Source organism: Lynx rufus, unplaced genomic scaffold (genome assembly GCF_022079265.1).
Source record: "Lynx rufus isolate CCGP_SWC_20201006 ecotype Redwood Valley unplaced genomic scaffold, mLynRuf1.p SCAF_24, whole genome shotgun sequence".
Classification (NCBI taxonomy): Eukaryota; Metazoa; Chordata; class Mammalia; order Carnivora; family Felidae; genus Lynx; species Lynx rufus.
The window spans coordinates 11,925,043-11,939,913 of NW_025814839.1; the positions used below are offsets into that span (position 1 = coordinate 11,925,043).

The window sequence follows — 14,871 nt, forward strand, 5'->3', positions numbered from 1 at the left end:
CAGCGCGCGAGGCGGCGAGCGGGAGGCGAGGCGGCCGGAGCCCCGCGCCCAGCCGCCGCCCGCGCCCGGCGCGCCCCGGGCTCGCCCTCCCCGGGCCGGGTGCCCGCGCGGGGCCTCGTCGCGGCGCGGGGCGCCCGCAGTGCCGCCCGCCCGCCCGCCCGGGCGCCAGGCTCGCGGGAGCCCGGCTTCCACTTCGCGCCGCCGCCCGCCCGCCCGCCTCCCCGGCTCGCCGGCTGGCGTCGCCACCGCCTCCTCGTCCCCCGGCCGCCGCTGTCGCCGCTGCTGCAATCCAGGACGCACACTCTTCCACTTTCCCGCTGGCGGCGCGCAGGACGCCCCTCGCGCCGGCCCCGGAGAGCCAGCCCCCCCGCCCCCCGGGGCCCCGGCCGGAGCGGGCTCGGCGGCCAGCGAGGAAATCCGGACTCGGCTTTCCCTGATGCCACTGCAGCAGCTGGCAGCCGGGAAGGCGCCCACGGAGCGGGCGCGCCGAGCGGGACGCGCGAGCCGCGGAGGGAGACCCCGGCGCCTGCTGGGCTCCGCTGGCAGAGTTTGCAAGTGGCCGCGACCCCAGGTAAGGGCCGAGGCGCCCCGACCGGGCGGGAGGGCTCCGGAGGGGAGCGGGGCGCCGAGCTGCCGCGAAACGATTCCTGCCGCCCCCAGACCGGGCTTCCAGGTCCAGCCGCTTCCCCGCAGGCTGGGGGCTCGGCGCCCGGAGTCAGGTGTGTGGGGAAAAGCCGAGCGAGTGGTGACAACCCAGCGTTGGTAAATGACAAACTTTCTCTCCTCTGGCAGAGGGTGGGACATTCCGGCTCATCCGGGCGGCCTTCCTGCGGGCATCCCAATGGGTCCCCAGAGGCAGGCAGGCAGGCACTCGAGGCTTCTCAGGCTCAGCTGGGCCACGGGGAAGGCGGTGGGCCCCTTCAATTTAATTCGCGAATTAGCCCCCTTTCTCGGCCAGTTCAGAGTTCCGAGGGAGAAGGAGCTGGTCATGTTTCCAGTTTGGCTTTACGAGGTGCTCGTTGCGGTGATGCTGGGGTGCATGCGGTTTCCTGGCGTCTGGAGCCGGCATCCAGCGCTGCCCAGGGGACGGGCTTTGTGTGAGTGCTCTGCAGGCTTGCTTCTGTCCATTCCTGCCCTGTGTGTGTCAGGAGGCGAGGAGAGGACTGGGGACGGGGGACCCACGCGGTCAGAATCCCACGGCCCCAAGTGTCATCGCAGGAAGGAACTCATCTCCTTGGCGGACACACTAGGAGAGGTGGGGATCACCTCCCATTAACTGCAGCTCCTTAGACGAGCAAAAGACTTGGCGGAAGTTACCTGGGCCGCTCAATGAGACCATTCAGAGCCTGGGGAGGGACCAACTTTGTGTGGAAAAGGGGCTGGAATGGACAGCTGGGTAGAGGCTCCTGGCATCGTCATCTGTGGCTCTGGGGAAGTGGGTAGTCCCCCCACAATCTAGATCCCTCGAGGCTCTGCCGAGCCCGGCACATAGCTCATGAGTTCGGCCAGATTATTCTTCCTCCTAACGAGAAGCATGGTCTACAGAGGCCACCTGGTCTCTGAGGATCATTTTGGAGCCACCCCAGTGGTCGCAGCCTTCTAGATGCATCGTGCTTCTTAGCGGGGGCTACAGCCTAGGGCTCGGGTCATCTCGATGGACTGGTTGGTCGGTAAGGCAGGTAGTAGAAGTGCTTCTGGCTGTGACCTGAAGGGTGGAAATAGTTCGCTGGTCCTGCTTGGGCTGGGCCTCTGCCTCCGGGGAATGGCATCGCTGTGCGATTCTGGGACTGTTCTTGAGGTAGGGGTCTCAGGACCTTCTGTTCTCGCTTAGGATTCTGACCTGGGACCCTGCTAGGAGCTGCCTCCCTGGGCTGCGGAGACCTGAGGTCGGAGGCTGGTGCTCGCCGGCCCAGGGCAGCCTCGTCTGTGGGTCAGAAGACGGAGCTGCCAGACGGCAGTCAGTTTGCTGTGTGACTTTGGGCAAATCGCTAGACTTCCCTGGGCTCCGGTTGCCGCCTCTGCAAGATGGAGAGATTTCACGTGTCCTCGGAGGTCCTAGTGCAGACACTCTTCGGCCCTGAGCGCTCGTCAGGGATGAGGTTTTCAAAACCCCGTAACGTAGTTCGGTGTGTAAGAGGCGTCTGAGTGCGTCCAGTCGCTTCGCCCTCCGAACCTCGGCCGTCTCTGTACGGCGGGGAGTTCCCTGTTCCTGTTAGGAAGGGTGTGGGTGGGGGACCGACATGGTGCGTGGAAAGTGCTTACTGTAGAGTCTGGTGAGGACTGGGGCTCCACGGACACGGGCAGACAGCAGCAGGGCTGTCTCTTTTCGGGTCTCGTGTGTGAGCACGCGGGTGCCGTTTTCCCCGGGGAGGCTGTCCCCGTCCCACCTGAGCGCCAGGTGATGGCGACTGGGGGGGGGGCAGGGCCCTTGTTCTCTCCAATCAGCTGACACCTGCAATCCCCACCCCCTTACTGCTTCCTCATAAGAGCTCCGCTGGGCCAGCAGCTCCTAGAGGGGAGCTCGGGGAGGTCTGGGAGGGATGCCTGCACCCAGCTGCTGCGTCGCCATGACGACAGAAGGTGGAGGTAAGCTGTCTCCATGGCTTCAACTTTGCGGCTGTGTAGGGACCCGGGGCCAGGAAGTTCAGGGGGTCTGGATGTCAGGCACCCGGTCTGCTGAGGCTGTTGGAACAGGCGAAGCTGCTGTTCCCTACAGGAACAGCTGCGCCAGGGAAAGTGCTGTGTGTGTGTGGGGGGGTGGGGGGTAAGGGAGAAGGGTTTCTGAGATTGCGGAGAAAGGCAGTAGATGGGTCAGTCTTCTTTCTCTCTGAGTTGGTTCCGAGGCTTGGGACATCTGTGTCCTTCCCCACGCTAGGGCTCCCCTGGGTCCATGCTGAGCCCGCTGGTGGGGAAGGCAGACCTCACCTCGGCCGCCCCGGAGTGAGTTCGTGGGCGTGCGGTAGGGACTCGGGCAGAGGCAGTTCTGCGGGGAGCTCGCTCAGTCCGTGGCCTTGACTTTTAGGACTCTAATGAGCACTTTGTTTTCTTGGCGGAGTAGGACGTGGGTGTGTGTGTGTCGATGCCGTGTGTGAGCGCGTGTGTAAACGAGTGCGTTCTCACGCAGGTTTGTGCACATGGGCTCACGGGAGTCTGACTTACGTAGAAATCTTACATGTGTGTGCGCACGTGAATAGTGTCAGGCTGGGTGTGTACTTGTGAGATTGCGTGTCCGTGGATTTACGAGTGTGTGTGTGTGTGCACATGCCTGCGAGGGAACGGGTGCCTGCGTGAGTCAGAGCAGGCGTGGGTGTGTGTGCACACTTGGGAGCGTGCAGCCGTTGGGTGTATGCGCGTTGGACGTGTGTCTGTGACCGGGCAGGTGGCCGGCCGCTCGGCTGCACACGCGGGTCTGGCGGGTCTGTGTGGCGATGCGTGTGTCGGAGAGGCCAGGCGGGTCTGCCTGGGTGCGACGTGCTTTAGCAGCTGTGCGAGCTGCCGGCACCTGTGTGTGTGGGCGTTTGTGAGCGCCTGCACGCGTGTGCAAGGATGTGGTGTGGACTTGTGGTACGCGCCTAGAACCTGCACGTCTTCCAGCGTGCCTTTGTGTCTGTGCACGTGTGTATACAGCGTTGCACACTTGCCCGACTCTGTGTACGTGTGTGGACCTGGTTGTTGGGGTGCAACCTCTGTGAGCTCATCTGTGTCTGTTTCTGTGGGTGTCTACCTGTGTGTGTGGCAGGGTAAACTTTTTGTGCATCCCCGTGTGTATATGTATGTATCTCTGAGGGCGTGTGCGCCTGTGTGTGGCATTGCACGCTTGATTGTATCTCTGCGTGTACGTGTGTGTTTCTGAGGGTCGGTACCTGGTGTATTTGTTGCAGCGTCCATTTGAGCGTGTGTCCGTGTGTAGGTGTCTCTGAACGTGTGTTTGGGGGGTTGCGGTGTACCTTTTGCACACATCTGCTGTGTATGAGTGAGTTTCTGAGTGTGTGTGTGTGCCTGGGGTGTATTTTCCTGTCTGTGGGGGTGGTAGGATTTCTGCGTGTATAGTGCGTGTGTGTGTGTGTGTGTGTGTGTGTGTGTGTGTGTTCTGAGCATGTGCATCTCTGTAGGTATGTGTCTGAGTGTCCACAAGGGTGTGTGGGGGGGGTGTAAGCACTACCGAGAGCTTCTCAACAGAAGACGTCTCTGAACCTTTGAAACTGCCCTTTGTGGGAGCCTGGGGGGCTCAGTCGGTTGAGCGTCCGACTTCGGCTCAGGTCGTGATCTCACGGTCCGTGGGTTCGAGCCCCGCGTCGGGCTCTGGGCCGACAGCTCGGAGCCTGGAGCCCGCTTCCGATTCTGTGTCTCCCTCTCTCTCTGCCCCTCCCCCGTTCATGCTCTGTCTCTCAAAAAGAAATAAAACAGTAAAAAAACAATAAAACCACTCTTCGCCCTGCCCCCCCCCCCCCCAGGTTGGGACCGTGTTGCGCTGTGCACCCACCAGGTGTTGCTTCATTGATCTGTGCCAGCTCCGAGCAGGTTGTCGTGACGTTGTGTGTGCAGTTTTTCAAGTGCCTCTGCTCTGAAGTCCCTGTACTGCCCCCCCCCCCCCCCCGGCATCTCGGGTCTCTCTCACCCAAAGCCCGCGCTCAGGACGGTTGCTGAAAAACTCACAGATGTTAAGAGCGCAGGTATAATTTTAGGCAGAACGTCTGAAAATAGGCAGCCTAGGATGCACTGAACGTCTCGACAGCAGTGTTTCTAATTAGGAGCAACTTGTTTTCCTTAAATAAACAAATCAAGTGAGGAAAGAAATTGCCTGAGATTAATGGCTCCCCGGAGCAGGTCCAGATGTTGGGAAGATGGGGATGGGGTCCCCGAGGACTGTAAGTGTTGAGCGCTTGGGGTCTCTTCCAGATTTTGACCACATGCTGATAGGCAGGGGCAGGACAGGAAGCCGGTGAGGAGGGCAGGGCCGGCGTCGGGCCCCCTTTCCGAGCTTTGGCTGGTGTTTGGTTATTGGGGTATAGAAGCATCACTGGCCTGTACCCCTGCCCTCAGCTGTGAGGCTCTGCCATTTTTCTCCCTCAGGGTGCTCCTTCACTTTGGGTTTGGCCACGTGACTGGCTTTGGTCATTAGCGGGAGGTGGACGTGACTGTGGGTCCGTTCCAAGCTTAGGTCTCGAGGGGCCTTATGCGTTTCTGCCGTGGCTAAGGGAAGAGCTCCCCCAAGGCCGCTGGTGCCCCTCAGCCTGGCCCCAGAATGAACACAAGACCGACCACCCTGAGCCCAAACCTCAATAAAGAGCCTAGCTCAGCCAAGCTCCTTCCTGCTGGCCACAAGCGGGTTAGCGAGGTCAGTGCTCCTTATTGCGCGTTCCTGGGGTTTTATGGTTGTTTGTTACGCACCGTTACTGTGGTTGTAGCTAACCGATGCAGTTACCAGCAGTCTGTATTTCCTCCTCTTTCGCTGCGTCATGAATACCTGTACTTCTGACCGTGGATATCCCCCTTCCTACCTTGCTTTCCGCTCATCTCAACCTCAGTGGTGATAAGGATGATGATGCATGATGTTTTGGGAAGTGCTGACCAGACATCATGCCCCAATGCCCTGGGAGGTAGTTTTCTGTTATTGTCTTCTCCTGTAATCTACCACAGATTGCCCCATCTCACAGCCCAGAAGAGGCATCCCGGGAATTTGCACCCAGATCCCTGATGTCATAGACCATTTTTTCAAAAATCTTTTTCATGTGTATTTATTTATTTTGAGACGGAGCGGGAGCGCACGCAGGGGAGGGGCAGAGACACAGGGAAAGAGAGTCTTAAGCAGGCTCTGTGCTGTCAGTGCAGGGCCCGATGCCTGGCTTGATCTTGTGAACCATGAGGTTCTGACCGGAGCTGACATTCAGGGCAGATCGCTTAAGTGCCCAAGCCAAGCAGACGCCCCCTGAGACACGTGTTTAAAGATGATGATGTCATAGTGCCTCCCCAGTGCCCGCAGGCATTTTCGGCAGGACTGACGGCATAGCATACATTTGGCCTTTTCCGTTTAACGCACCTGGAGGTTGGATAGGCAGGAATGAATCATGTCATCGAAGTGGGAAGGGTCTGTCTAGATCGAGGAATGATTTGTTCATTCTTTCATTCATTCATTCATTCCCACATTCATTCACTCAGCATCAGTGATTGCTGATAATCCGTATTGGCTCAGAATCTTAGAACTGTCCTGTTCTGTGCTGGGCACAGAAGATACAGAGGTGAGAGACCCCAGTTCTGTCCTCAGGCGCCTGCAGTCGGAGAGGAGGAAGGAGGCAGAAGAGACTGGGATCCAGCCTAGTCTTGACCTCTTCCTGGGAGCAGCTTCAGCCCTCCCATCTGGCTGTTGAAAAATCAAAGGTCGGGGCGCCTGGGTGGCGCAGTCGGTTAAGCGTCCGACTTCAGCCAGGTCACGATCTCACGGTCCGTGGGTTCGAGCCCCGCGTCGGGCTCTGGGCTGACCGCTCAGAGCCTGGAGCCTGTTTCCGATTCTGTGTCTCCCTCTCTCTCTGCCCCTCCCCCGTTCATGCTCTGTCTCTCTCTGTCCCAAAAATAAATAAACGTTGAAAAAAAAAAAAAATTTAAAAAAAAAAAAAAAAAAGAAAAATCAAAGGTCGTCATGTTGACTAAGTCCTTCACACTGTGCTTGGCGCATGGGAAACCCCTATAAACGGTATCTTTTCTTCCTCATGTTCTTTCTCCTCCTCTTCTTTTTTATGGAGGAGACAGTTGAACGTCATAGCCAGAGCAATGCCGAGGTAGCCGAAACCAGGGGTCACGGGTAATAACCGTCTTTGTCTGAAACTGTGAGGTATTTCAAGAGGCGTGATTTAGTGCCCAAACCAGAAGAATCCCATGCAAACCAGGAAAAGCTACTTACCTTAGTCCTAGAGGAGGCGTCGGACCCCACTTGGAACGATTTAGAACAGAGCTTGGTAAACACAGGCCAACTCCAATCCACCGACTGCTTTTATAAATAAAGTTTTATTGGGGCACAGGTGAGCCATTCATTAATACATTGTCCATAACTGCTTTCCGGCGATAACTGCCGAGTTGAGTAGTTGTGACAGAGTCCATATGGCTTGCACAGCCTGAGATATTTAGTATCAGATCCTTACAGGAAAAAAAATTGCCGACCTCCGAGCTAAAAAGCCCAGCCAGGGTCCTGGGCGTCAGCCAGGAGTGGGGAGGCAAGAAGTCAGTGCACTTGGCTGAATCACTGTGGATCGGGTGGTACATAGGGCTTGCCTCCAGGGGCTCAGGAAGAGGGTAGCAACTCCAGAGGTTTATGAGCTTGGAGAATTCTTAGATGGGGAGATGTAGACCCAGAGAAGGGAAGACACTCCAGGGCCATCCAGCCAGTGGGAAGCAGGTGACTAGGGTCTTAATACCTGGCGACTGGAGTATAGCTGGGTGCTCTTCTCACCTCCAACTCCAACAAATGCATCCTGGAGTCCTAGGTGGCAGGAGGGCCCGGCCCCGTGTGCTTCTCACATCCAGGTGTTCAAGTTTCTAGCACAGCTCCCAGGTATACTGTTAAGGTTGCCGATTCCTTTAAATTCTCTGTGTAGCCCCGTGAGCGCAGGTGACGAGAAGGGCCTCCGGATGGGAAGTGAAGGATCTGGGTGCCCACTCTGCCACCCTTTGACTTTGTGGCCTTGAGCAAGTCTCTTCCCCTTTCTGGGCCTCGGGTTTTCCATCTGGAGAATGGGAGAGGAATGATAACGTAATTGCTGAGGACTTTACCAGTAAGGCCTATGATGGTCCCATTTTCTCTCTCGCAGGCGGCATAGCCCCAGAGTCTTAAGATCTGTGCCTCTGCTCCAGGGTTGTCCTGCAGGATCCTGTTCTGCGGACCCTCCTGAGGATGAGAATAATGATGGTGACGCTAACGGGTATCATCCTACTGGCCTCCGTTTGTAGGGTGAATCAGAGCTTCACCGCTGTTCTCTGACGGAGTCCTTGTGACAGTCGGTCCTGTGAGTCAAAGGACCCCTGTCTCTTCAGGCGAGAACACGGAGGCTCAGAGAGGTTCGTTCGCTTAGCAGGGTCACACGGCCAGTAAGGGGCAGAGCTGGGGTTTGAGCCCAGGTCTGTCTGACCCCAAAACCTGTGTGCCCGGCCTCTCCTGTGTCCCCCGTCTGCTGTGTGGCCACTGGCTTTCCCCGGTGGAGGCGATGAGCTATTTCAGGAACCCCTCAGAGGCAGGCTGCTTTCTCTTCCCTGTGATTTATTAACGTGGGCGTGTCACGAGCCAGACCGGGCTCCGTTCTCACAGGCCTGATGATGGCCAGCGCAGGTCTGTGGGCAAGGCTGCGGTCTGGGTGGGAGTGAGTGACCGTGCGTGGCCAGAGGGTCACCCCCCCACCCCAGGACACTGAAGGGCCTGAGGTGCTAGGACTGTGTACATTGGCAGATTCACAGCCCCTGGACCTCCAGGAAGCTGGGGCCACACGACGTTTGCCATGATGAACCACGTAGTTTCTGGAGACGGCAGACCATTCGTGTTTCTCCTTCTCTTAGATTGTCCCGAAGGTGAGCCCTACTGTGCCGGGATGGCCCTGATGTCTCCCTGCGCAAGGTGTCCATTGACGAGCGAATGGCCTGGGTTCTTTGTCGTTTGAGTGCCCATCCTGTGGGACAGAGAGAAAATCCAGAATCTCTGGAACCATCCGACTTGCTTTCATTCTCATGAAGCTTTTAAGCATAACACCGTAATGACTGCGGCCGTATTTCCTGGAAACTCTGCTATATAAAAAAATAGAACAAGAAAGGCATCCCATTCAATTGCCACGGTGTCTCTATCAGGAAAGAGCCAGCATTTCTCGCTCAGAAACTATTTACTCATACTTTGCACACCATTCTGATGAGCTCGGTGACCTGATTTCCCAGACTTGTAGCCTCTAGAGGGAGCAGATTGGACATGTGTGGGTGGGTAGAGAAAACATGGTGACCGCAGCCAGGAGTGACAGCTGGCAGCCTGAGAACAAGGTACAGATGAAGAGATTATAAAAATGAGCATGAGGGGCGCCTGGGTGGCTCAGTCGGTTGAGCGTCCGACTTCGGCTCAGGTCATGATCTCACGGTCCGTGAGTTCGAGCCCCGCGTCGGGCTCTGTGCTGACCGCTCAGAGCCTGGAGCCTGTTTCGGATTCTGTGTCTCCCTCTCTCTCTGACCCTCCCCTGTTCATGCTCTGTCTCTCTCTGTCTCAAAAATAAATAAACGTTAAAAAAAATTAAAAAGAAAATGAGCATGAAGGGGCGCCAGGGTGGCATGGTCGGTTAAGCATCTGACTTGGGCTCAGGTCATGATCTTGCCGTTTGTGAGATCGAGCCTCATGTCAGGCTCGCTGCTGTCAGCCCAGAGTCTGGAACCCGCTTGGAATCCTCTGTCCCCTTCTGTCCTCTTTTCTCCCACTCGGTGTCACACCGTGTGCCCTATCGGAGAACAGCAAAGGTGCTGGCTTCTGTGATGGCGTTAAGGACCAGTGAGCCCCATTCAGTTGGCAGAGCGAAGGGTGAAGAATCATTCATTGTATAAAATACTTCAGTCCCCGTGGTTAACTGATAAATGTTTCTGTGTACGATGCTTCAGGTGTCTGAAAAGTCTCTGAGACAGAACTCTTCATTTCTTACGGTGTTGAGTGAGTGACATCTTCCCGTACCTAGAAGAGTATCTGGCACATGGTGGGAGCTCAGGAAATAAACACTCTTTGAAACACCCAGGCAAATCTGGGTGTTCCAGTGACGGTCTCTTCACAACAGCCAGTGAGCGGTTCCATCTCTGGCCTCAGTGTTCTCATCTGTAAAAGGGGGGGGGGTGGTGCGCAGCTGCAAACGGGCTAACGCTGCTGCTGAAAAACCAGAGCACCTCTGTCTGTGCTCGGCGTCCGACTTGGGACGTTTGCTTCCGTCGCGTGTATCTCATTCGGGAGCCAGCCGCCTGCAGAAAGCAGGCTGGTGGGGGCACTACGAGGCAGGGTTCTGGCTGTCCGCTGGTTCGCGTGCAGAAAGGCCCTCCAGCACAAGACACTGGGATGGAGTTGGGTGATGAGCCAGCCTAGTCGATGCCACGGCCCCAGAGAACGACAGCAGCACCTTCTACATCCGTGTCCAGTGGCCTGCCTCACTCCGGCCTGATTTTGGAGCAGGGACCAAGACCTTGGTCTGCACGGTTGAGCAGGCTTGCGATCGGTTCTCAGCTCTGCCAGTTACCCGCTGGGCGATCTTTGGCAAGTTGCTTGAGCGCACCGTGCCTCCGTCTCCCCATCTTTGAAATGGGAACGATCCTGCCCGCTGGGATGCGTTGTTACGGGGATTCGGCGAGATCACGCCCGGTGGCCAGTAAGTACACGGTGTGATCATCTAAGCTAGAAAGACAAGTCGTTTGCTCACGTGGGCGTAGCTTAGGTGTCTCCTGGCATTAAAGTATCCCTGGGCCTCTGTTCAGGACCCGTGGGGGAAAGGAGGCTGCCATTTGCTGCATTTTCCTGAGACCAGCTGGGGCATCGCCTGGAAGTTTTTCTCTTTGAACTTGAGCATCCTCTTCCATTCGAAAGCACATTTGGGCATCCGTTCATTTATGTGGCGTTCCTTTATTGGGTGCCTACCTCATACGAGAGCTTCCCGGTTCCGTGCTAGGCCCTGGAAGGTGACTCCAGCTGGCAAACCATCCAACAAGAACGAATCTAGCAAGGCACAGGCTAGAGGGGCAGAACCGGGACTCGAACGCGGATCCAACCCTAGAGCCCCTAGTCTTTCTCAGCCTGGTCTCCTGCCTCGGGCGCCATGCACACCCAAAGGTGGACGTGCGAGCAGATTTTGAGACAAGCTGGGAGAACATGGGTCGGGGCTGTGGACGCGGGAAAGGGAAGTCCTGGTGTTGAGAGAATCTGTGGCATGCCGACCCCCGGCGGGGTTCACCCGTTTGTTTGCTCTACAAGTCTTTATTTGAGCACTTGCTGTATGCAAGCCCTGCGAAGACAGTGGAGACAAAAACAAGACGCTGTCCTGCATATGGTTACAAGTCAAAGTAACTGTCAGGAGGCAAGGTGCCTGACACCGGCAAGGCACAGATGAGGGCCTTTGAAAGGAAGGCTGCCTTGAGAAAGAGAAAAATGAGCTGGGATCCGAAGGCTAAGCAGGATTAACCAGGCGAAGGATGGGAAGACAGAGGAAGCGGCATGTGCAAAGGTCCTGGGGTAGGAAGGAGAGTGGCGTGAACCAGGGACACAGACGCCGGGGCTTTTAGGGTGGGGAGGAGCTGGTACACAATGAAAGTGGACAATTCTCAGGGTCTTGTGGACTGCGTATGTGTTTTGTTCTTTATCCTTCTAGCAGTGGAGAGCCTTGTAAAGATTTTAAGCGCAGTGTGAAATGATTCCATTAAATCCTGGTCAGAGCCGCAAGAAAAACCCCGCACCCCCATGTGAGGTGGGAGCCCATTGAAATCCCAACAAAGAGGGAGCTGAGCGGACGGCAGTGATTTCAGGATTTCAGCCTCATTATGCAAAACACACAGCCTTCTAAGGGAGAGGTGAGCTTTGGAAAAAAGAGTCAACAAATTAGTTTTTTAATCTGCTTTAAGTTGCAGAAATGCCCCGTCTTCCTTCCATTGTCACCTGATGGCCTATAGGCTATTTTAACTTTTATTAGAGAATTTGTTTTTTTTTTTTTTTTTAATTAAAGGAGTTTTTTCTTTTTGAAAAACAGATCCCAGCCATGTCTCGATAAGAGAGAATTAAAAATGGCACTGGGGAAATGCCACGGAAAGCTTTGATTTTCCTCCGTATGGCATCTGAACTGATTTAAATAATAATTATATATTTCATCACGCTGCCACCGCCCCTCCCTTCCTGGCCTTCCCAACACACCACAGTTTCCCAGCAGCTCTGCGCATACACTGTCCCTAAAATCCTTGACTCGGGGCTCTGAGCGGCGCGGGGACGGCCGTAAGAGACCCGTGAGATTTCTGACCTAAGTGCTTTAGGTTTAGGGCAAAATCTTGCTCAAATTCATTGTTAGCAGTTCACAGCTGTGTGGCCTTGGGTAATTTACGTCAATCCCCTTAGCCTGCAATTGGTCACTCATGTAAAATGGAAATGACGTTAGTGTTTATACTTACCAGGATTCTTTTGGTCGCAAGAGACAGAAGATTCAACTGAAACGTCACTACATTCTTATCCTGAGGCACGAAAGGGAACATCTGGGCTCGTGTAACTAGCAGGTTAGCTTCAGGTGTGGCTGGGTCCAGGCGCTCAACTGTGTTACAGCTCTCTCACTCTCTCTCTCTCTCTCTCTCTCTCTCTTCCTCCTCCCTCCCTCCCTCCCTCCCTCACGGTTTTTTGGCTCTCCTTTTCTCTGTGTGCGCTTCCTACCGAGGCAGGCTCTGGCTGTCTTCTGGGCACAAATGCCCATCAGTGTCTCCATGTTTACATGGTGCCAGCTGCAAGCCCAGTTCCAGCAAGTGCTGGAACTGAGCCCTGGGGCCTCCTGGGGCCAGTCACCATGGCCAAAGAAACAGAGACATGTAAGTTGGCCCCAATCTAAGTCACGTGACCCCTGGAGACTTGTGGGGGTGGGGCGGATACTCTTGGCTGCTTCCTAAGCCACAAAGACCAACAGGGGGAGAGGGATGGGTCCCCAAAGGGAAATCGGGACCCGGGGAACCGAAGAAGGGGAAGTGAATGCTGGGCAGACTAAAATGACTTCTTGGTAGGCTGTCTGCTTGTCACCAGTTGCTGGGACGCTGAAATGAGTTCAAGCACGCGAGGTCCTCGGTGTGTGCTGACTCGCGTTAGTATTGCCACGGCGATGATTGCCACCGAAACGGGATTCTAGAAGCTGTGGGGTGGGGGCGGGGGGGGCGCTCTGCAAGTAGTTAGGGTGATGGGGACACCCCTGCCCAGGAGACTCGGCCTGGACGTCCCCTTGACTGCTGCGAGCCTTGGACCTGTCCCTTCCCTTCCAGCTCTGAAAGCCACTGTCCATAACAGGTTCCCCTCTTGTGTCACTTGACCAGCCAAAAGCTGTGATGGCTCAGGGGAGGTGGGGAGGGGTCGCATATGCAGACCCCTTCAGGGGCGGGCGGGTCCCATGGGAAGGAGACAGAGCAGAGGGACAGTAGTGAAGCAGAGACCAGCTGCCTTGTCCTCAGAGGCTCTTGCTTCTAGTCCCAGCCCACTGTCGCAGGGGAGTGCGGAGCCCTGGGTGGCCACCTGTCTCCACTGTTTTTTCCAAGAGAATTCCAACGTTTGTGTTTGTTTAAGTTTGTTTACTTTTTGAGAGAGAGAGAGAGAGAGCAGAGGAGGGGCAGAGAGAGAGAGAGAGAGGGAGAGAGAGAATCCCAAGCAGGCTCCACACTGTCAGCGCAGAGCCCGATGTGGGGCTTGAACCCATGAACCGTGAGGTCATGACCCGAGCCAAAATCAAGAGTCGGATGCTTTACCGACTGAGCCACCAGGCGCCCAGAGGATTCTGAGGCTTTACGCAAAATTCACCCAGTTGTAAATGTTGGCCACCAAATTCAGATGTTTTTATTTTATTTTTTGTTTTTTTTTTTAAAACATAATTTTCATGTTTATTAGTATATGCAAACAAAGAAGCTTCCTGCCCCCCCCCCCGCCCCCCCCCTGCCATCCCTCCTCACACTAAGCAGCAGAGGGGCGCTTGGGTGGCTCAGTCGGTTAAGCATCTGACTTCGGCTCAGGTCATGATCTTGCAGTTCGTGAGTTCGAGCCCCGCGTCGGGCTCTGTGCTGACAGCTCGGAGCCTGGAGCCTGCTTCGGATTCTGTGTCTCCCCCGCTTGTGCTCTGTCTTTCAAAAATATATAAACATTTAAAAAAATAAAAAAAAAAAAAGCACAGTTACTGTCCTAGATTTTAAAATGCTACTTGTGAAGTTATTAGAAACATACAAGTTTTTAGTCAAATTCATGGTCCCTTCATATAGTAGGAAATACTGATTGTAACACACAGGACAGACCAAACAAGCATGTCCGTGGGTGTATTTGGACCAGTGCTGTAAAGTCAGGTGTCCCCAGGGAAGGGGACACGGAGCCTGTCCTGCCTGAATCGTAGAGAGCTTGTGTTGTGGATGACCTCAGAAGACACACCCGGCTCGGTGTTCTGGAAACCGGGGTCATGCACGTTCAGCATCCTCTTGGATGGTCACAGGAGGACCTTTACACTGTGAGCTGCACCGTTTGTAACAGGCTCTGTGGGTGGAATTCTGTGAGAACAGCCGCTTAGACGCGGTTCATTTTGCTGCCTGAGATTATTAGTGTTCTCTCTGATTTCCTGCTTCACACTGTTGAGTTCCTGGTATAAACCTTCCCCTGCGGAGGCTGAGAAGGTAATTCAACCGCCGTCCCTCCAGGTGAGGGAGGATTCAATCCTGGCTCCCACTCTCTGCTGTGTGACTGAGGGCAGGTCACTTTGCCTCTCTGAGTCTCTGTGTGCTCTTCGGTAACAGGGATCCTCGGAGCTCCTGCCTCCTGAGGAGGGGTCAGGCGCAGAGTAGGTACTCAGCAAAGCTCAGCTTCTCCTGGGAGCTGGTTCTGCTCCTTCTGCATTAGTTTGCATATACTAATAAACATACTGCATATACTACATACCAGGCCCTTTCCCAGCACAGACGCCCTTTTCTGCTCACAGCAGCCTGAGGCTTGCGGCTTTACCATCACGATCACCTTTTGTTTTTGTTTTTTTTCAACGTTTATTTATTTTTGGGACAGAGAGAGACAGAGCATGAACGGGGGAGGGGCAGAGAGAGAGGGAGACACAGAATCGGAAACAGGCTCCAGGCTCTGAGCCGTCAGCCCAGAGCCTGACGCGGGGCTCGAACTCCCGGACC

At 55.5% G+C, this 14,871-nt stretch overlaps 1 protein-coding gene across 1 annotated transcript in view; it reads left to right on the forward strand.

Annotated features, from left to right (window-relative positions):
• Positions 1-413: 413 nt before the first annotated feature.
• Positions 414-14,871, forward strand: part of WSCD2 (WSC domain containing 2) — a 114,869-nt gene continuing 100,411 nt past the window's right edge. Inside the window, exon 1 of the mRNA XM_047088380.1 lies at positions 414-571. The gene's annotated coding sequence lies outside the window, so the exon portion shown is untranslated. The remainder of the gene's footprint in view (positions 572-14,871) is intronic.